Genomic DNA, 22,965 nt, shown 5'->3' on the forward strand with positions numbered 1-22,965 from the left:
TGCACGTGAACATTCGAAGGGGTTTACCGTTTTCGAGATGCTCGTTCACAGGCTGTGCTTAGTAATAATCTGCCGTTTATGTGAATGAATTTCCCCATTTTCTGCCAATATCTTCACTATGGTGATGCTCCGCTTACATATTTGTACTACCGCATCACGTGCTCTTAATGCCACAAGGCAGGAAATGGTCATATTATATAGGCTGATCAGTATCTTTGACGTCAGTCTGTTATACGGTTGTGGAGCATGTCTTACACTAAAGATTATGACATTTTTGGGGAGCGAAAATATTCTCTATAAAAATCGATATTAATTCTGCAAGCAGAAATCTTATGAAACTCTTCCCTCTCTGTTCCTCCATGAGATCCATAGCGCTACGAAGGTGCTCAGGTTGATGACGTCTTCCTTGACTACAGTATGGCACTGTCCCGCACTGCCATTTAGTGAAAAAGATACGAGCCTACGAAGTATCGGACCAGATTTGGGACTGGATTTAAGACTTCCTTACAGATAGAACTCAACAAGCTGCTCTTGTCGAAACAAAATCGGTAGATCTAAGATAAGTTACTGAGTATCAGAAGGAAGTGTGCGAGGACCGCTACCGGTTACAGTGTTTAAACGATAGAAAGCGTCGGTTGCTCTTTAAGACTGTTCACCGATTTTGTGGTTGTCTGTAACAAAGTATCAACTCATGAAAATAGTATCAATAACGGAATGACCTGATGAGGATTGGTAAATAATGCGGGCTCTGGCAGTCGACCCTCGTCGTAAATAAATGCAACATGCTGTGCACACACAGGAAACGGGAGATATTACTGCACAACTGCACTATTTATGACAAACTGCTGGAAATAGTCTCTATCGTAAAATGCCCAGGAGTAACTATCCCAGGATAAGTGGAATGACACAAACTTATTGCAGGAAAGAAGACGTCAAAATGAGATTAACAGGAAGAATTTTAAGGAAGCCAACATATATCTCGCGAAGTGACCACAACGAGAAATTTCGTCAAATTAGAGGCAATAAGGAAGTTTGCCAACGATCATTCATCCCACTCGCCAATCGCGAGTGGAACAGGAAAGGGGGATCAGTTAGTGGTATCAGAATTACCCTCCGCCACACACGACTGTGTCACTCGCGGAGTATGATGGAGCTGTAGATGTAGAAACATTTTAAAACAAGACGGTTGCAGCTATGGTGTTTACCAAAGCGGACTGACTTGTGTGTTTCTGTGGATTGTTGTTGCACGATTGAACTTAGCTATTTTTGTATTTAAGTTGTGAAGCTTCATTTGCTCTTCGAGCGTCGTTACACAGTGGCTCGCCTCTGGTTGTGTTTTCCATTACAATGGTTACAGCCCCGTTCGAAAATGTTTAAAATATTTATTAGTTAAATTATGACTGGTTTCCCGGATATTACGTTAAAGTCTATATTTCTGCGTCTACTCTGCAATTCACACTCAGTTTCTTGGCAGAGGGTTCATCGAACTACTTTCAGTCTGTTTACGCCGAGTGGTCTAGGGCGCCTTGTCACGGTCCGTGAGGCTGCCCCGCCGGAGTTTCGAGTCCTTTCTCGGGCATGGGTGTATGTGCGGTCCTTAGCGTAAGTCACAGTTAGATTAAGTAGTCTGTACGTTTAGGGGCCGATGCCCACAACAGTTTGGTCCCATAAGATCTTCCACAAATTTCCAAATACCTGTTTACCAGCGGTTCTATTTCTCATATTTGTTTACTATGGCTGTTTGTCCCATTCAGAGCAGAAAGATGGTGACTGGAACTGGCCGTAGCGGAAAACGCTCTTGTTTTAACGATTGCAGCACCAACTCTCGAATCTTACGCGTGACACTCTTTCTCCTATTTCGTTTTAACACAAAACGAGCTGCCCTTGTTTGAGCTCTTTCGATATCCTCCGTGAATGCTACCTAGTACGGACCCCATACTGCGCAGTAATATTGCAGAAGAGGACTGACAAGCACAGTGTAGACAGTCTCTTCAGTAGACTTGTTACATCTTATCTGCCAATAAAATTCAGTGTTTTGTCTGCTTTCTCTCAATATTTTCTACGTGACATTTCCATTGAAGTAGTTTACTATTGTAATACCTAGGTATTTAATTAAATTTAAATGAATTGCAGGCATCAGCTGTGTGCGGGACATTGATAAAAATCAACAAGGAGAGTTAAAAATATGTGCCCTGCCGGGATTCGAACCTGGGTTCTCCTGCTTATTAGGCAGGCGCTCTAACCCCTAAGCCACCGAGAACACAGTAATTATCCCAAGGCGCCCTCCCCCCCCCCCCCCATTCCGCAACAGACCCACGTTCTCAGCGTACCAAACGCACAATATGAAAGTAGTGCTCCCTGCCCAATAATCTCAGTGCTGGTGGTAAGGCCTGTTCCTGCGTCGGAACGTATGTGTGGAGCCGCGCAAAAATGATCCTGGGCTTGCGATCACGGTTGTCACTATCCAGCATGGTGTCTGTTCTTTCGGACATGTCCGAACGAGCAGACACCACACACACCTAGGTATTTAGTTGAACTGGCAGCCTTCAGATTTGTGTGGTTTAGCGTGTAACAGAAATGAAACGGATTCCTTTCAGTACTCGTGTAGATGGCTTCCATTTTTATTACAGTCAATTTCAATTTTTTCCACCGTACAGATATCATGCCTCAATCATTTTTCCATTGATTTTGATCATGTACTGACTTTTTCAGACGTATCATCAGTATCCTTAACACCGAGTCTCAAGCATTTCAATTCTCTTCCTTTTTGGTTTTTACACTGTCCATGATTATCTTCCATACTACGCTTTGCTCAAAACATTCACTCTTAGAATATTTCTTCCGGAAATTGAGGCCACTGTGTGATACTATTGTCCTAGGAATACCCACTTTATCTCTGTTAGTATGTCTTTTATATCCTCCTGCCTTCGCCTCTAACTTTTCTTCCAAGGTAGCAGAACTCCTACACGTCGCCGAATTTTAATGTTATGTTTATTGCTAAGCTCATTTTCGCTACTAGTCACTACTTTAATCTTGTTTCTGGAGTGCGTAAATTTTTTTCGCTCTATAATGGTCAACTTCAAAGAAAAACTTCTTATGTAAAAATACTTTTGTGGATACCGTAAAAGTGGGCAAGATTGTGCCACTTTTAGCAGTTCCTGTAACGTAGCCTTATAAACGTATGTATTGGGGTACTTAATTTCCACATGTAAAGCATTTTGTAACCACTGTCCTTTTATTGCTAAAGGATTTTCCCCAAATGTGCTGTACGGAAAATAAAATAAATGTTCCTCTCCCCTCCCCCCCCCCCCCCGTCCTCTTTCTGCAGCAGCTCAGAATAGCATTTCGGCATGAAGCCTAAGACAGGGAAAGTAACTTAAATTCATAGTATTCTCAGACGAATCACGTTTTACGCCCTATCAGACTGATCACCATTGGCCTGGGAAGCGTGCAACAATCGTGGGAAGGGTCCAGGCCGGACGAGGGAGCGTTATACACTGGGCAGTGTTTCCGTGTCATTTCCTGGGTGATCTCATCGTTTTGGAAGGCACAGTGGATCAACATAGCATGCATCTATCCTTGGGGATCATGTCCATCACTACATGGAATCTTTTTAATCCGCAGCACCATGGCATCCACCAACAGCACAGCGCAATGTGTCACACTTTCCAGTGTAAGTGCGCGGTTGAAAGGGCACCTGAATGAATTTACAGTACTCCCCTAGTCAAAAATCTCCTCGCATTTAATCGCGAATTTATGAGACCCCCTCGATCGGGCTGTCTGCACCATGGACCTTAAAACGAGAAGCTTAGAGAAGCTGGCCACGGGATTGGAGTCGGCGTCGGTCCACATCCCTGCCAGTACTTTCCATAACCTCACTCTTTCCTACACGTCCGCACTGCAAAATGTTGTTATTCTGGATTTTGATATATGGTGACACGACGTGACTAGACCGCGTAACAAATGACGTTGTCTGTAAGCGTTTAAATACTATTCTGAGGCAAAGACATCGGTACAGGAAAGGAAGACGTGGAGAGCTGCTTCAAATTAGACTAACTGCCTCCGTCCCACGCCCCTGCTCTAAATGTTACCTACATATTGAGTGCTACCTATTAAGGAATGTAAGCGCCTACTAGCAATTGTTTAGTAAACATCTACATCTACATCTACATCTACATCTACATGACTACTCTGCAATTCACATTTAAGTCCTTGGCAGAGGGTTCATCGAACCACAATCATACTATCTCTCTACTATTCCACTCCCGAACAGCGAGCGGGAAAAACGAACACCTAAACCTTTCTGTTCGAGCTCTGATTTCTCTTATTTTATTTTGATGATCATTCCTACCTATGTAGGTTTGGCTCAACAAAATATTTTCGCATTCGGAAGAGAAAGTTGGTGACTGAAATTTCGTAAAAGGGTCTCGCCGCGACGAAAAACGTCTATGCTGTAATGACTTCCATCCCAACTCGCTTACCATATCTGCCACACTCTCTCCCCTATAACGCGATAATACAAAACGAGCTGCCCTTTTTTGCACCCTTTCGATGTCCTCCGTCAATCCCACCTGGTAAGGATCCCACACCGCGCAGCAATATTCTAACAGAGGACGAACGAGTGTAGTGTAAGCTGTCTCTTTAGTGGACTTGTTGCATCTGCTAAGTGTCCTGCCAATGAAACGCAACCTTTGGCTCGCCTTCCCGACAATATTATCTATGTGGTCCTTCCAACTGAAGTTGTTCGTAATTTTAACACCCAGGTACTTAGTTGAATTGACAGCCTTGAGAATTGTACTATTTATCGAGTAATCGAATTCCAACGGATTTCTTTTGGAACTCATGTGGATCATCTCACACTTTTCGTTATTTAGCGTCAACTGCCACCTGACACACCATACAGCAATCTTTTCTAAATCGCTTTGCAACTGATACTGGTCTTCAGATGACCTTACTAGACGGTAAATTACAGCATCATCTGCGAACAGTCTAAGAGAACTGCTCAGATTGTCACCCAGGTAATTTATATAGATCAGGAACAGTAGAGGTCCCAGGACGCTTCCCTGGGGAACACCTGATATCACTTCAGTTTTACTCGATGATTTGCCGTCTATTACTACGAACTGCGACCTTCCTGACAGGAAATCACGAATCCAGTCGCACAACTGAGACGATACCCCATAGCTTCGCAACTTGATTAGAAGTCGCTTGTGAGGAACGGTGTCAAAAGCTTTCCGGAAATCTAGAAATACGGAATCAACTTGAGATCCCCTGTCGATAGCGGCCATTACTTCGTGCGAATAAAGAGCTAGCTGCGTTGCACAAGAGCGATGTTTTCTGAAGCCATGCTGATTACGTGTCAATAGATCGTTCCCTTCGAGGTGGTTCATAATGTTTGAATGCAGTATATGCTCCAAAACCCTACTGCAAACCGACGTCAATGATATAGGTCTGTAGTTAAATGGATTACTCCTACTACCCTTCTTGAACACTGGTGCGACCTGCGCAATTTTCCAATCTCTAGGTACAGATCTATCGGTGAGCGAGCGGTTGTATATGAGTGCTAAGTAGGGAGTCATAAACCTCTCATAGCTTCATTCCAGCTCAAAAGATCCATATTTACTGTGTAACTTTGATTACTGTTGCCTCAGTGTAGAACAACTGCAAGTTCATGAAATTACATCTGCTGGAGTTCCTACAGTAAATGTTTGTATTGTAATATAGTTAACAATTTTTTTAACATGAATTTTGATTGCTGAGACGAATGAGTGAGTAAGTGTATTTCATTTTCGCTTACAAGACCTCGCCATACAGGTGAGTTATCATTATTCAAATGTATTAAATATTGTGATTGCAGTGATTTGTTTACGATATTCAAATGTATGCTTCAATGTATGAAATAATATTTTCGTATTTACTGTCAAAGTTTGCCTTAGTTTTGATGGAGAATTTATTTTAGTAATCGTAGAGTGTTTATGGTGAACCGTCAGGTTAGCCAATGTGCTGATTCCTGGATATGGGTAGGCGCTCCGGCCCCGGATCGAACCTGCCTGGCGGATTAGCGACGTGGGTTGGTGTGCCAGCCAGCCTGGATGTGGTTCTTAGGCGGTTTTCCACATCCATCTACGCGAATAGCGGGCTGGTCCCTATGTCCCGCCTCGGTTACACGACTCGTAGACATTTGAAAACGTTCGCACAATTTCATTGCTATGGTCTTTTGAATATTAGTGTTACCATCATGCCTCGGGTTCTCCTATTCACTGTTATCATTGTTAACGTATTCACTATGTCATAAGTGAGGAATGGAAAACCACAAATTGTCAAACTATAGACTTACTTTACGTGTCGCTGTGTCTACTGATTGAATCAAATGCCCGTTAGGTCCTCACTGGCCAACTGTCATGCAATGATTCAGTTGCTTCCGATACGGTGTGATGTCCGGAATTAAAAAAAAAAAGGGAGGGTGGTAATTTTTTTTTTGTTTTTGTTTTGTTGTAAGGAAAGAAAGAAAAAAGGGTGAATAAAGGTGAAGGGAAGTGGTTCTATTTTTACTGGAATGAACTTATTGATGGACATCACAAAAATTTATTTTACCTATATTTTTTTTTTACTCATAGAAGAAGACAACACGACACATATAAAAGAATATAGAACAAGAATAATAAAGAACACATATTATCCACAGAATGATCGTTTCACAAGACACTTTCTAGCTCGACTGACTCTTAAGACTGAACAAGACTCGACTGACTCTACTCTCTCTCTGGACCACAGCCTCTTCACGTCCCTCTGGACCAGAGATTTTAACGGTGATTAGCACGCCGATTATTTAATTAATCGTACAGCCGCTGGGCGCGAGCTTGGCGCGTCATTTAAATGGGGTTAAACGCACACCGCGAGAGGCGTGGGCTAGCGGTGTCTTACAGGTATCGCCACAACGGGCACATCAGAACAATGACAGTCCAAGAATAAGTGCATGAGATATACTGCACCTCACTCGATTTGTGCTACCCGTAATATCGTAGACGACGAAAAACAGAAGAACAGGGATTCGCTGAACATTATTCGTATGCCAAACTACGCGTCCATCACCAGGCGACAACAATATTTTTTGCCTGCGCCGATAATTTTTGCTCAAACAAACTACAGTGCTCTAGATTTCCGATACACATAGCTTTCCCCTTCGCAGGAAGCCCCAAGCATGCAAGGTCAACAGTGCGGAAATAGGGAACTGAATATGTGGATGCCCCTCTGCAAACACCACTCACCGACCTCAACGGCTGTTGCTGAAAGTAAACAAACACCGTAACGTGCAGGGGTGGCCCTCACTAACGAATGCTGCTATACACCACGCAACATACAGCCCCTCCCTATAAATCAGAATCCATGTCTGCCTGATGCGTCGTAGGTTAGCAGCTTCGAAAATAAAATATCGAAGACGACCTCTAATTCACGACGGACTGATGAACAAGATAATAACTGTTACTGACATTGTCATTCCGAATACACGACAAAATCGGTACGCATGCGACAGATTCTTCTACCTAATACTGTATCTTCCAAAATGCCACGCATAAAGATACGATTTTGCCGCGACTCCTACCTTGAATCGTATTGGTGACAGAAGACTACGGTCAAGCGTTTTGGAAGGCCCTTGGGTTACGTACTATTTATATACCCAAGAGAATGACCGTCTTACTGTAACTATTCTATAGCACAGTTTCAAAGTTTCAATATTACACATTTCCTCCAACTTAGGCAAATGGAGCAAATCGGTTGGTTCTTTTCGCATTAGAGCTTGTCTACGGTGCGTCTTGATGGGGTTATGGAGGCTCAAATCTGTTCATGGACTGTTCCTCAGACAACTCAAAAAACGTGGTTTAGGATACTAAAATTAAGCCATGGATTCCAGGACGGCTATGCACAGCAAAAGGCTGATATTTTTACGATTGACTGTGTTCCTAAGATTTCGTCATCGAAATACTTGGAAAATTTTCATGATATTTTCATCCCTTTTCGAGACACAGAGGTTTTAAGTTATCCTACTTGCATACATAAAAAACGTACGTAAACTCCGGCGTGAGGCGAAAACGTAGTATATAAAGTGGCGTAGCACAGAGAAATATGCTTTAAAGTGTCATCGCTATCATCAGAAGAGCTCTGGAAACCCCGTGTTGTATTACCGAACCACATGCAAAATTGTTATGAATGTAAAATCCGATCTGAATTGTAAAATTAGATTTTTTGTGTTATTTCAAGTTCACGTAAGTAAACTCTCAAGTCTCATCAACTAATTTACTGTATTTGAATACGTAGAAAATAGAAAAAGTGCTGATATTAGGTAAGACTCCTAATGTCCTCGGGGGACTGCGAACGCAAATTTCCTTTGAAAACCTGTCACTGCTGTTCTAACTAGAACTTCTTGAAAATGACAAAAGCAATGCCTGTGTTAACAAATTCGTGAAATAAAAACAAAAAAATTTAAAAACGGACTTAATTATGTTCTTAATCTGATAAATCAAGTACAAAGACAAGCATTTGGCATAGAACCAAGTCCTTAGAAACAGCTGACTGTCTTCCACTCATCCTAATACGTACACATTTGTGGGTAGAGCGATTAATTATACGATCCCATTCCGAAATCATCCATTTCCTGTTGAAGATGTCTGTAATCATATCTTACTTCATCTGTTCTCTAAAGGAGAACTAACTTATGCTATTAAATTATCGAGAGATAACTGTCCTTGTAATGATTTCATTAATCGGTCCGTGTACGACAGTGCACGGTACCAATTTGTTCCAAAAAGACACGCTGGAAAATGTTATTTTTCAGGGGGTTATATCTAGCGTTTTATTCAATACAGAAATAAAGGAACGAGTGTTTTGAGTGCCCTTGGCTTAGCGACCAGTTGTGTGCTATCGGAAGAACGAGCATCATGTAGCTATCCTACACTACAGGCCCAAACTTTAAACATTACACTCTTCCTCAAGCCCAGGCAAATCGATAAAATCGGTTCACTGTTTTACATTATTTGCTGTGATCCAGGGTGCACCAAAAGAGGCTTATAAAAGCACGATTTGTTTATCTGTAGTTGCTTAGAAAACCCCAAAAACCATGATGTATGAGTAAAGCATGAAAAGTACCAACTGTGGGGATGGTCACATCTACAATTTCCCTTCATGGCAAATCTTCGAAACTTATATCATATCTTCCTAAGACGATTTTCTCGGGATACAGAGAAAATTTTCAATGCCATTAACCGTTACCTATATCCAGAGATTCAAAGGTACCATACATATCCATGTAAAATATGCACGTAACATGCTTTTGGTGAGTAAATATACTGGACACATTCTTTTCTAGTGTCATCACAAGGGTCCTGAGGTCAACGAACTTTGTTTTCTGTCAGCAGTTTTTCATCATTTTAGTGCAAACAATGGTTGAGGCAGGAAAGACAGAAGAAGACAGTGTAAGTCAGAGAGGGGGTACTAGCAGTGGAATATACTGTAAATCAGTTGATGAAAAAGTAGGCAATAGTGGAGAGACTACCAATGTCTAGTGGCAGTGAGAGGGAGATGCCTAGTACGAAGGCTTAGCTACTAAGAGACACCAGGTGAAAGGATTTACAGTGTCCTATGTTAAAAGAAAGTGAAAATTTTCGCATGCCACAGTTTTGACGAGGAACGGGGAATGAAGACTGAAACAGCAGATTTCTCACCTTTTTGTCACATTCTTTTTAGACTGAGTCTTTGTGTTCCGACAGGAGAATTTTTGGGATGTTTACTCTGTGCTTAATAATCAGCAATGGAACCGAAGTATTTCTTCTTATTCATTAAAAATCAGTACTACATGAAACGGAAACTAATGGAAACTTGGTCGACGATAGTGGGAAGATAGAAACTAGTTACACACCTTTCATTTATAGTCAAATATGGATAGTGGTGTCCATGAAAGTAGACTGAATTTACCGATTCCTTCAGTTTGTGCCAGCTTTGAAATTTGTTCTCCTATCTTACATTCTACAAGGTATTCGTCGCATTTGTCTTTGTTCCAATATGTTCTTGGTAACTTCAGCAGTCACATTCTAGAGTATTTTGCAATACGACATGCTAGTCATGTATAAATAAAAAAATGCAGATTTAATCGTCTCGTTGAAGCTCAGTGGTTCAAAAATGGTTCAAATGGCTCTGAGCACTATGGGACTTAACATCTGTGGCCATCAGTCCCCTAGAACTTAGAACTACTTAAACATAACTAACCTAAGGACATCACACACATCCATGCCCGAGGCAGGATTCGAACCTGCGACCGTAGAAATCGCGCGGTTCCGGTCTGAGCGCCTGAACCGCTAGACCACCGCGGCCGGCGAAGCTCAGTGGACCGATTATACACTCCTGGAAATGGAAAAAAGAACACATTGACACCGGTGTGTCAGACCCACCATACTTGCTCCGGACACCGCGAGAGGGCTGTACAAGCAATGATCACACGCACGGCACAGAGGACACACCAGGAACCGCGGTGTTGGCCGTCGAATGGCGCTAGCTGCGCAGTATTTGTGCACTGCCGCCGTCAGTGTCAGCCAGTTTGCTGTGGCATACGGAGCTCCATCGCAGTCTTTAACACTGGTAGCATGCCGCGACAGCGTGGACGTGAACCGTATGTGCAGTTGACGGACTTTGAGCGAGGGCGTATAGTGGGCATGCGGGAGGCCGGGTGGACGAACCGCCGAATTGCTCAACACGTGGGGCGTGAGGTCTCCACAGTACATCGATGTTGTCGCCAGTGGTCGGCGGAAGGTGCACGTGCCCGTCGATCTGAGCCCGGACCGCAGCGACGCACAGATGCACGCCAAGACCGTAGGATCCTACGCAGTGCCGTAGGGGACCGCACCGCCACTTCCCATCAAATTAGGGACACTGTTGCTCCTGGGGTATCGGCGAGGAGCATTCGCAACCGTCTCCATGAAGCTGGGCTACGGTCCCGCACACCGTTAGGCCGTCTTCCGCTCACGCCCCAACATCGTGCAGCCCGCCTCCAGTGGTGTCGCGACAGGCGTGAATGAAGGGATGAATGGAGACGTGTCGTCTTCAGCGATGAGAGTCGCTTCTGCCTTGGTGCCAATGATGGTCGTATGCGTGTTTGGCGCCGTGCAGGTGAGCGCCACAATCAGGACTGCATACGACCGAGGCACACAGGGCCAACACCCGGCATCATGGTGTGGGGAGCGATCTCCTACACTTGCCGTACACCTCTGGCGATCGTCGAGGGGACACTGAATAGTGCACGGTACATCCAAACCGTCATCGAACCCATCGTTCTACCATTCCTAGACCGGCAAGGGAACTTGCTGTTCCAACAGGACAATGCACGTCCGCATGTATCCCGTGCCACCCAACGTGCTATAGAAGGTGTAAGTCAACTACCCTGGCCAGCAAGATCTCCGGATCTGTCCCCCATTGAGCATGTTTGGGACTGGATGAAGCTTCATCTCACGCGGTGTGCACGTCCAGCACGAACGCTGGTCCAACTGAGGCGGCAGGTGGAAATGGCATGGTAAGCCGTTCCACAGGACTACATCCAGCATCTCTACGATCGTCTCCATGGGAGAATACCAGCCTGCATTGCTGGGAAAGGTGGATATACACTGTACTAGTGCCGACATTGTGCATGCTCTGTTGCCTGTGTCTATTTGCCTGTGGTTCTGTCAGTGTGATCATGTGATGTATCTGACCCCAGGAATGTGTCAATAAAGTTTCCCCTTCCTGGGACAATGAATTCACGGTGTTCTTATCTCAATTTCCAGGAGTGTATATGTATGGATGTAAATGGATAAATATTCTTCAAGGAGGTATATTGGCTGTACTTTTCTAAGCCCTCAGACTGATCTCGGTTTAGTCTTCAAACTAGCAAAATGCGCTACAATTTTTACTGCGGCAACAGTCGCAATCGTTGGACTGCGATGTCTTGGTGCTGTTTGGAAAAAAGCACTGTTGAAAGGCTGTAGATAATTTGGTACATGTTACTCATGATAGTCGAATTTGGCTATTTGCACATATACTGTTTGTACAACGATTCACTACTAACGGAGGAGGCTATGGTTCGGCAATCGACGTCATGTCAGAAAAATAGTCGCCCCCTAATAAACGGTATTTCTCATTTCAACTTCGACAGAATTTCAAATATCACTTTTTGTAAAATAGCGTTGCGTACCTATTTTCCTGCAGCATCGTGTGAATTTATAAACATGTCTGTCTGGCGACCGCTGTATGTAAATTGAGAAAGATGCAGCAGAATTGAATTACATCTTTTTGTAGACTGCTGGAACGGCTGTGCTAACCAAGAAGCTAGGAACCAACTCCACAAGACTAGCTGAAGTTCTCTGAGGCTATAGATACAGCTACAAGGAATAGCTCGCTTGGAAGTTCAGCTGAAGACGAATGGACATTTCTAAAAAGGGCAATCGTACAATTTGGAAAGAGAATTATATGTACAAAGAAGGTAAGTGCAAAGAACTGTGGGTAACAGAAGAAACTCTTCAGCTGATCGACGAAAGAAAGAAGTGAAAACGAGTTCATGGAAATTCCGGAGTACAGGAATAAAAGTCATTTAGAACGAATTAAATAAGAAGTGCAGGGAAGATGAGGCAAAGGACACTGAAAATGAAATTATTGTCCGAAGGACTGACTCGGTATATTGAAAAGTCAAAACAACATACCAGGAAATTAAAAGCAGGGGTGCTAGCATTAAGAGCATTAAGATTGCAATGAGAACTGCTCTGTTAAATGCGGATGAGGTAGTGGATAGCTGTAAATAGTACATTTAAGGCCTCAGTGGGGGAGAGACTTGTCTGACGACGTGGTAGAAGAAGATTCGGCAGTCTGTGTAGAAGGGATAAGGGATCCAGTATTAGAATCTAAATTTAAAGGGGCTTTACAAGACATAAGATAAAGTAAGACAGAATGGATAGATAACACTCCATCAGAATTTTTTTAATGACTGGCAGAAATGGCAAGAAAACAACTATTCATGTTGGTGCTACAATGCAACTATTCATGTAGGTTTGTAGAATAAATGAGTCTTGCGATACACCATCTGGCTTTCGGAGAAACATCGTACACACAATTCTGAAGACTGTAGGAGCCAACAAGTGCGAGAATTATCGTACAAACAGCTTAGCAGCTCAACCATCCAACTTGCCGACAAGAGAAATGTACAGAACAGTGGAAAAGAAAGCTGATGATCTATTACATGACTGTCAGTTCGGCTTTAGGGAAGGTAAAGGCACAGGAGAGGCAGTTATGCCGTTACTGTTGATAACGGAAAGAAGACTAAAAAAAAATCAAGAACCGCTCGTATCATTCGTGGACCTGATAAAAGCGTTCGACAATGTGAAATGTTGCAAAATGAAATTTTGGAAATTCTGAATAAAGCAGGGGTAAGCTACAGAGAAAGATGGGTCTTATATAATGTGTACAAGGACCAAGAGGAAACAATAAGAGAGGGAGACCAAGAACAGACTGCTGGGATTAAAAGGGTGTAAGACAGGGACGTAGCATTTCGCTCCCATTGTTCAATCTCTACACCGAAGAAGCAAAGACGAAAACAAGAGAAACGTTCAAGTGGGGATTAAAATTCAGGGTGAAAGGATAACAATGATAAGATTCGCTAAAGACATTGCTATTCTGGCTGAAAGTGAAGAAGTACAGCATCTGCTTAGGGGAATTGACAATATAATGAATACCGACTATGAATGGAGAGTAATTCGAAGAAAGTCGAAACCAGTGAGGAGTAGCAGATGTGAGAACAGCGAGAAACCTACCAAGCACTGAGGCACCAAGAAACTGGTTTTATTTAATCGTATGGCTTGGGCCCCCCGTCGGGCATACCGTTCGCCGGGTGCCGGTCTTTCAATTTGATGTAAACAGGCAGAATACGGTACTGCCGTTCTCAACGTCTATGTAAGACAATAATTGTCTGGCATAGTTGTTAGAGCGGTTACTGCTGCTACAATGGTAGGTCATCAAGATTTAAGTGAGTTTCAATGTGGTGTTGTAGGCGGCTCACGAGAGGTGGGACACAGCATCTCTGAGGTAGTGATGAAGTGGGGATTTCCCCGTGTGAACTTGTCACGAGAATACCGTGAATGTCAGGAATCTGGTAAAACATCAAATCTCGGACATCACTGTGGCCGGGAAAAGATCCTGCAGGAATGGGACCAACGACTACTGAAGAGAATCGTTCAACGTGGCATAAGTGCAACCCTTCGGCAAATTGCTTCAGATTTCCATTCTGAGCCGTTACAAGTGTCAGCGGGCGAACCATTGAAAGGACCATCATGGATATAAGCTTTCGGTGCCTAATGCCCACTCGTGTACCCTTGATGACTGCACGACCCAGATCTTCATGCTTCGCCTGGGCCCGTAAATACCGAGATTAGACTGTTGATGACTGGAAACATGTTGCCTGTCTCGTTTCAAATGTACCGAACGGATGGACGTGTGCGCGTATGGACACAGCCTCGTGAATCCATAGACCCTGCATGTCAGCAGGGGACTGTTAAATCTGATGTAGGCTCTACAATGGTATGGAGCGTGTGCAGTTGAAGTGATATGGAACCCCTGATACGTCTAGAAACGGCTCTGACTGGTGAAAGGTACGTAAACATCCTACTTGATCACCTGCATCCATTCATGTTCATTGTGCATTCCGACGGACTTGGGCAATTCCAGCAGGACAATACGACACCCATATGTCCAGAATTGCTACAGAGTGAGTCTAGGAACACTCTTTTGAGTTTAAACAACTCTACTGGCGACCAAACCTCCCAGACGTGAACTTAGTGAACATACTTTCGATGCCTTGCAACGTGCTATTCAGAAGAAACCTCCACCCCCTCGTACTCACGGATTTATGGACAGTCCTTCAGCATTCATGGTGTCAGTTCCCTCCGGCAAACATTGACACATCAGTCGAGAGACGAGTTGTTGCGGCTCTTCTGCGTGCTCGGAAGGCCCTATTCGCTATTAGGCAAGTGTACCAGCTTCTTTGGCTCTTCATTGCATGTGAACCGAATAGGCGCAAACGGTTCAAAACGGATCAAATGAATAACGAAAACGTATTCGTACGTTCAAATTGAAAACTTGCTTTAAAAAATCTAGCTTCATTGGATTTTACATGCAAAAAGTACTTTTTCGTGAGATTTTTTACGCACGCCACTTCGGTGTGAATCCGATCAAATTTCGTAAAAAGATAAAAATATATATATATGGAATTGATGGTCATCCTGTTGTGAGAAAGCATTATCCTCTGCTGCGATATAAGCCACATGATACGAAAGACAATAAAATAACCTACAACGGTTCAGTCATCACCTGAGTCAACGAAAACCTGCATTGGTTGCTAAGCTATGGCTGTCTAGTGTCAAAACTACGGTAAAGTATAAGTTTGAAACCAGAATGAAAAATGCTCCGATCATAGCACAAAGAAGGCGCATATGTTCTAGGCAAATTCAGGGATGTAAAAGAAGGGAACTACTTTTCGACTTGTCTTGGGCGCTTCAAGACATTTAAATCAAAACCTCTTGAAATAGAATCGCTTTTTAAGAGTTTATCCTACTTCTTCAGCGGAATAAGCTTTCTTACCTCAAGGTATTGGCTCTCCTTCACCTGAAATTTGTAGGCTGAAGTCTCTGATCCTCTGCTCAAAATCCAGAACATTAGGCAGCGATGGGACATGACATTACGGTATGTGACGTGTTATACGTATGATATTACTTTACTTTACACGGTGTATTATATTACGTTGCATTGTCATTAAAATTACTAGTAAAAAAAGCAGGAATATGTGAAGTTGATTTGACGTAAATGTTTTTGAAACTACCAGGTAAGTAGAAAAGCTAGTTTCCTTCCTTTACTTTTCTATCTGTGCCCAAGATATATTCACCTTTTTGTGCTACGATAGGAGCATTTTTGATTCAGGTTAGAACTTCATAGATAAAGTGATTTGTATTTTGTAATGTATAAAACAATAAATAATCTCAATTCCATTGCTATTGTCAGTATTGCATACAGGCCCTTACACGTCCATATAGACATAAAGACACTCTCACACACACATAAATTAACTACCGAATAAATACGTTTAGAGCATTCTCACCGACAAAACTGATCGTTTGTTGCTAGTTCTTATACTCGAACAACTGAAATGATTTTTAGTATCCACGGTCAAACAATATTAAGCGAGTAAGCTCTCAATGCTTATTAATTTAAAGTTATTTGCAATTTAAACCAATATTTCGTCTCGGAACGTCAGACGGGTCTCGTAAAAATGGGAAGAGTTAACTAACTGCTTAATTAGTTCCCTTGGCGCTTACTAACTTGGGCTGCATTTTCATAAATGAGAAATTATGACCGAATAAATTTACCGAGGCTGCTAGACAAGGAATACGGCTTTCATCTCTAGTTTATAAAAGAGACTCCTTCTCTATGACTCCACGTTAATACTTGGTATCACTTTGATTTGGAGTTAATTCATGAAAATTCCACCTCACTCGATTTGCGTATTCCTTGTCTCAAGTTGTAAACAGCACATGGAAAATATCCATAAAAACTTCAGTCTGGCATTTTTTTCCTAGGATTGAGCCGATGTGCACTTAGCGTCAATCATTGGACCTCCAAATGTGTAAAAAAGTTTAGCCACATGTATAAAAAGGCTTCAGATCCTGCGTACTTTACAAGTGACGTAATGTGTTAAATATTTGACGTTAAACGTATAGGTGACGAAAGTTTATAATGGCTTGAAATTAGGTTTCAAGTTTCTTGGATGTAACCAAGTGTTCTCATTAGCAAACCCTGGATAAGTATAGTCTTGATACTTAGTCCTCCGTTTGAAGGAAAATTTAGTTTTTCAAGCATCTCAAAGTTTATGAGGTGATATCTCCTGCACGCTGTGTCTCACAATGATATAATTTAGCAGGTAAGTGTAGATACTCTCTGCAAAAGGTGTTGCAAGTTAGCAGTCAAGAATTATTAACTTAAAACAGCAGACTTGAGGCAACATAACCAGCGAATGTACGTAGCTAGATTTTTCAACAAATTTTCAAATGTGTGGGCAATTTTATGGGACTTAACTGCTAAGGTCATCAGTCACTAAGCTTACACACTACTTAACCTAAACTATCCTAAGGACAAACACTCACATCCATGCCCAAGGGATGACTCAAGCCTCCGCCGGGATCAGCCGCGCAGTCCGTGACTGCAGCGCCCAAACATCGCTCGGCTTAATCTCGCGAGGCCTAGACTTTTCTTTGATCATTTTGCAGAAGGCGTCAGCGAGAAAAAGATTCGTTAAGTTTCTGAAGTTATGTGTAAAATTTACTGGAAATTACTAGGTCATCTGATTCTCAGGTACTGGTTGAAAAAGTTTGCCGGCCACTGTGGCAGAGCGGCTATAGGCGCTTCAGTCCGGAACCATGCTGCTGCTACGGTCGCAGGTTCGAATCCTGCGTCGGGGATGGATGTGTGTGTTGTCCTTACGTTAGTTACGTTTAAGTAGTTCTTAGTTCTAAGGGACTGATGACCTCAGCAGTTCAGTCCCATAGTGCTCAGAGCTATTTTTTTGAATAGAGATTGGACATTGTCGCGCATTGAGCTACGTTGCTTTATGAACATACACTCAGTTTCTAACTATAACACTTGTCCTATTGTGTTAAACTTTTAACATTAGATCATGCTTCTTAATTCATATTTAATGTCAATATGTTAGTAATAATTGTGCGAAATAAGGGAAATTTTATTTTTGTTGCCTCTCGAAGGCTTTGGATAGGCCACCTGAAACAGGGATGCCCGCCATTAATAATGAGCCAGGTAATCATTTTGTTATGTAGATAGGACAACTGTGGAGGTAAGCGGAGAACAAGTAGCACATACGGTTCGGAAATTTCGATGTTAATGGCCTGGAAAACGGTGTGTTAACCGCATTTCCCGATATACTGAGACCCAGTGTCGCTTCGGTAGTACTGTTGGGTCCAGTCAATGAGAATCACTCGGACTCCTTGAGCACATCGCACCATTTTATATATATATATATATATATATATATATATATATATATATATATATATATATATATATATATATATATATATATATAGTTGTGGCTAGCAGATGTATGGGAATGAAATACAAATAGCGTTAATGATAGCCACAAGAGCTCGATGTTAATGCAGGAAGCCTTAAAACTTAGTCATCGATACTATGAGCTGTTGTACTGTTGTTTCTTAAGGGGAGGTTTATAGGTTTATGTGGTCGTGTTGTGAAACCAAGGATAAAGTGTGATATGTGTTATGATCAAACAGCCAGTCAAAGAAAAGAAATGGATGAAAACATGATCGGGGATATGGACTATTCTTCATGAAAAGATAAACGTTGAATAGAGATTTGTAACAGGAGGGGTAGAAAATGACTGAGCTATTGATATGTTGATGCTCATAATCATGCAATGAACGATACACCTTACATCCCATCTCTCTCTCTCTCTCTCTCTCTCTCTCTCTCTCTCTCTCTCTCTCCCTCTCGTTCGCTCGCTTCCTTTTTTAAACCAAATTAACAGTAAATTCTTGACCAATACTAATTTCGCCCTGCTGACTTTTAGCTCCAGATCACTTTTGGAGTTATTAAATATAACTTTAAATGATATTACATGGGAAATTTACTCAATCAGTAACTGCCTCTAGCTTTATTAAACTCGGGCTACCGTGCCGCCTCCTCCACTACAGACGACTCTCTCACTTAATTGGCTGAAACACTTCAGTGTTAAGATAGAGAAGACCACATAAGCACTAGTGAGCGTAAGCCCATATCTCTTGACACAATATTATATTAGAAGTAGTTTGCTTTATCACAAACTGTAACTACGGTTAATTCATATTTCAAGCGAATTTCCAGGCAATTTTTGATAACGACTACCTTCGAATTTATTACATTCAGGTGGTTGTCTACAGAACAGATATGTTTTAACAACAAACGTAAAAACTCTCAGAGCAAATTGGAAACTACGCCCGAATGTTAGTGTCAATAAGACTAATATAATATAAGTCTACTTACCTACTTATCTCGATATGATTACATCCATACTGTCTTTGAGGCATCTGTCAATGCTTTCTTCAAATATTATCATTCGGTTAGTTGTGACACACACCCTGTTCAAGAGGTCATCCATTCAGTGTGGAATCTAACATATACAGTTTTGAGATGAAAATAAAAAAAACTTAACAGGTACAACAAAAAAGAAATAAAAGAAATTTATATTTATTTGTCATGACCAGAATACGAGAGATGCTTTTCAGAGAAGTAAATGTAGGTTGCGCTCCAGAGATAGAAAAAGCAGCATGAGAAAAGAAAGATATGAAGGATGACGGAAAAATTTTGGGAAAAAATGAGGCAGTTGACAAAGGAACCCAAAATAATTATTCCGTGTAAATTCCTCGGAGATTAAAACTGTGTGCCGAACCGAGACTAAAATAGGGATCTTTGTCTTTTGCGGGCTAGTGCTCTCCCATCTCAGCTACCCAACCACGACTCAGGACCCGTCCTCACAACCGAAATTCCGCCAGTATCTCGTCTCCTACCTCCCTAACATAACACAAGCTCGCCTACGAACCTTGCTGTAATCTGCCAGGAAGTTTCATATCAGCGCACACTCCTCTGCAGAGTGAAAATTTAATTCTGGAAACATCCCCCAGGCTGTGGCAAAGCTATTCCACCGCAATATCCTTTCATCCAGGAGTGCTAGTTCTGAAAGGTTTGCAGGAGAGCTTCTGTGAAGTTTGAAAGGTAGGAGACGAGGTACTGGCGGAATTACGGCCGTGAGGACGGAGCCGTGAGTCGTGCTTGGGTATCACAGACGACAGTCTCCTTCAGGCAATGGCTCGGCACGGACCTGTTGCCCCTGCCTCGGTCGCAGGTGGAAGGGAAAGTGTTTATACCGCTGATACTCACACGTGTTGTTGTCTGACTAGATTGCCATGGATCACAATTTTAGAAAGACTACGGTCCAATTTATATTTGGCAACGAACATGCCAGACTCAAAGAATTCGAAATAGAGCGCTTTTTGAGGGAAGAAGTTCGTTTGCCTGCTACAAACATAATTGGAATCCACTATCCATTGTAAGCTGTACAATGTACGTCAAGACGACCGATTAAGCTGCGTCTGAAAGAACTGTCGCCACTGCTCAGAGAAGACTTAAATTTCGACGCTCTGATGGCCGTGTCAGCGATGTAACAGTAGTTCCTTCAGGCTTGAGTGTGAGGGTCATCCGGATATTTGAATTGCCGTTCGAGGTACCAGATTCGATGGTTATTAAATCGCTGCGACAGTATGGAACGGTACTCAGTCATACGCCTGAACGCTGGGTGAGTCTTAGCACCTATCCTGTGCTAAACGATGTCCGACAGGTGCGGATCGTCCTTACTAAACATATCCCATCAGATTTATATGCATATTGAGGGATGCCGAGCTATTGTGATTTACGATGGCCAGCCACGAACATGTTCCTGGTGGTGGTGGAAAGGACATATCCGCTCGGAGTGCATACAAGGCCGCGTCATGCAACTACCACATGGAGAAACGCCAAAGCGAGAATTTACCATGCAACTGCCGATGACGCACGTGTCAGTGGCCTTCCGGGAGGTGTTGGCGAGCTCGGAGGGTAACACGGATGTGTTGAAGGAAGAGGAGACCGAGTTAGGGGAGCATAAAGGTGACACGGAGGATACCCCTACACCCACCTCACGTCAGGTAGGGGAGGAACCTTCCACACCCTCACATGTAGCACGTGGCGTGGAAGTGGAGGTCGAGACAGTGGCAGCAGCAACGCACCAACAAACGATTGACAAACATAGTGAGACGTCGCCTACGTCGGCAGAGGGCATTCAGTGCAAACAACGATTGCCGAAGCGTCGAAGCGTCGCCATAGTTAGAGGGACAAGTCCTCCCCTAGTCGGGGGGGGGGGGGGGGGGGGGAGGGGCACGGAAGTTATTCGAGGAGAAGAAATGTCTGACACGAAACACGTCCCTTTAGAGGGCGCTAAAAGAGTTCCGGGTATACTGCCCGTGGTCTAGGGGTAGCGTCTTTGTTTCAGAATCAAAACGTCTTCGGTCCCAGGTTCGACCCCCGCCACTGCCTAAATTTTGATAAATAATCAGCAGTGGCGGCCGAAGACTTCCGCCATAAGAAGACAGCCTCATTCTGCCAACGGCCTTGTCAAAGAGGGCGGAGGAGCGGATAGAGGTTCAGGGCACTCTCTTGTCCTAGGGGTGGGAAATTGCCCCTAAAGACGGAAGAATCAGCAATTATCAACGACATGAGGATGCAGAAAGCAATGGAAAACAGTGCATTAAAGACACGTAACGTGTATCCACAGGACATGTGGCCTGTAGTTGAAGAAGTGTCATGATGATCTCTCCATTGGCAAAAGATTCCGGAATAGTCCCCCATTCGGATCTCCGGGATGGGACTGCCAAAGGGGAGGTTACCATGAGAAAACGATTGAATAATCAACGAAAGGATAATGTTCTACGAGTCGGCTTCTGAGCTTGAACGTGGTAGGGAAACTAGAAAATCTGAAAAGGAAAATGTAAAGGCTCAATCTAGATATAGTAGGGGTCAGTGAAGTGAAGTGGAAGGAAGACAAGGATTTCTGGTCAGATGAGTATCGGGTAATATCAGCAGCAGCAGAAAATGGTATAACAGGTGTAGGATTCGTTATGAATAGGAAGGTAGGGCAGAGGGTGTGTTACTGTCAACAGTTCAGTGACCAGGTTGTTCTAATCAGAATCGACAGCAGACCAACAGCGACAACGATAGTTCAGGTATACATTCCGACGTCGCAAGCTGAACAGATAGAGAAAGTGTATGCGGATATTGAAAGGGAAATGCAGTATGTAAAGGGGGACGAAAATCTAATAGTCATGGGCGACTGGAAGGCAGTTGTAGAGGAAGGAGTAGAAGAAAAGGTTACAGGAGAATATGGGCTTGGGACAAGGAATGAAAGAGGAGAAAGACTAATTGAGTTCTTTAACAAGTTTCAGCTAGTAATAGCAAATACCCTGTTCAAGAATCACAAGAGGAGGAGGTATACTTGGAAAAGACCGGGAGATAGGGGAAGATTTCTATTAGATTACATCATGGTCAGACAGAGATTTCGATATCAGATACTGGATTCTAAGGCGTACCCAGGAGCAGATATAGACTCAGATCACAATATAGTAGTGATGAAGAGTAGGCTGAAGTTCAAGACATTAGTCAGGAAGAATCAATACGCTAAGAAGTGGGATACGGAAATTCTAAGGAATGACGAGATGCGTTTGAAGTTCTCTAAAGCTGTACATACAGCAATAAGGAATAGCGCAGTAGGCAACACAGTTGAAGAGGAATGGACGTCTCTAAAAAGGGCCATCACAGAAGTTGGGAAGGAAAACATAGGTACAAAGAAGGTAGCTGCGAAGAAACCATGGGTAACAGAGGAAATACTTCAGTAGATTGATGAAAGGAGGAAGTACAAACATGTTCCGGGAAAATCAGGAATACAGAAATACAAGTCGCTGAGGAATGAAATAAATAGCACGTGCAGAGAAGCTAAGACAAAATGGCTGCAGGAAAAATGTGAAGACATCGAAAAAGATATGATTGTCGGAAGAACAGACTCAGCATACAGGAAAGTCAAAACAACCTTTGGTGACATTAAAAGCAACGGTTGCAACATTAAGAGTCAACTGGAATTCCACTGTTAAATGCAGAGGAGAGAGTAGATAGGTGGAAAGAATACATTGATAGTCTCTATGAGGGTGAATATTTGTCTGATGTGATAGAAGAAGAAACAGGAGTCGATTTAGAAGAGATAGGGGATCGAGTATTATTATCGGGATTTAAAAGAGCTTTGGAGAACTTACGGTCAAATAA

The 22,965-nt window shown here is 42.9% G+C and overlaps 1 protein-coding gene and 1 non-coding gene across 2 annotated transcripts in view; both read right to left on the reverse strand.

Moving 5' to 3' along the window:
* LOC126278537 (galanin receptor type 2-like) overlaps positions 1-22,965 on the reverse strand; it is a 1,269,802-nt gene that overhangs the window by 952,312 nt on the left and 294,525 nt on the right. The gene's annotated exons all lie outside the window — the stretch shown is intronic.
* On the reverse strand, positions 2,187-2,263 carry Trnai-aau (transfer RNA isoleucine (anticodon AAU)). The gene has a single exon. It is a non-coding gene; the product is annotated as a tRNA-Ile (tRNA).

This window comes from Schistocerca gregaria, chromosome 6 (genome assembly GCF_023897955.1).
Source record: "Schistocerca gregaria isolate iqSchGreg1 chromosome 6, iqSchGreg1.2, whole genome shotgun sequence".
NCBI classification, from domain to species: Eukaryota; Metazoa; Arthropoda; class Insecta; order Orthoptera; family Acrididae; genus Schistocerca; species Schistocerca gregaria.